Here is a 275-nt window from a genome sequence, read left to right as displayed (position 1 = left end):
ATAAAATCTCAAATCTTTCCTGTTCCATTATTGTATCCGTCCATCAATCTGTACAATCAAGCCATCAAGATTTTTTTCCATCCATCCATCATGTGACATTATCAACACGTCATTTACCACCCATCAGTTTGTCATACAGTTGCCAATAGTCAAACAAGCAATAAACTTTACATTTTGTCAATTGCCATTATCAATCCACACCTTAATATGTTACTCAGGTTCCAATCTAAATCTCCCAGAAGTGTGAACAATTCTAGGCTTAACTGTACCTATTT

The sequence above is a fragment of the Poecilia mexicana genome, unplaced genomic scaffold (assembly GCF_051168715.1).
Source record: "Poecilia mexicana isolate PSO_F unplaced genomic scaffold, ASM5116871v1 scaffold_7, whole genome shotgun sequence".
NCBI classification, from domain to species: Eukaryota; Metazoa; Chordata; class Actinopteri; order Cyprinodontiformes; family Poeciliidae; genus Poecilia; species Poecilia mexicana.
This window is presented reverse-complemented; position numbering follows the sequence as displayed.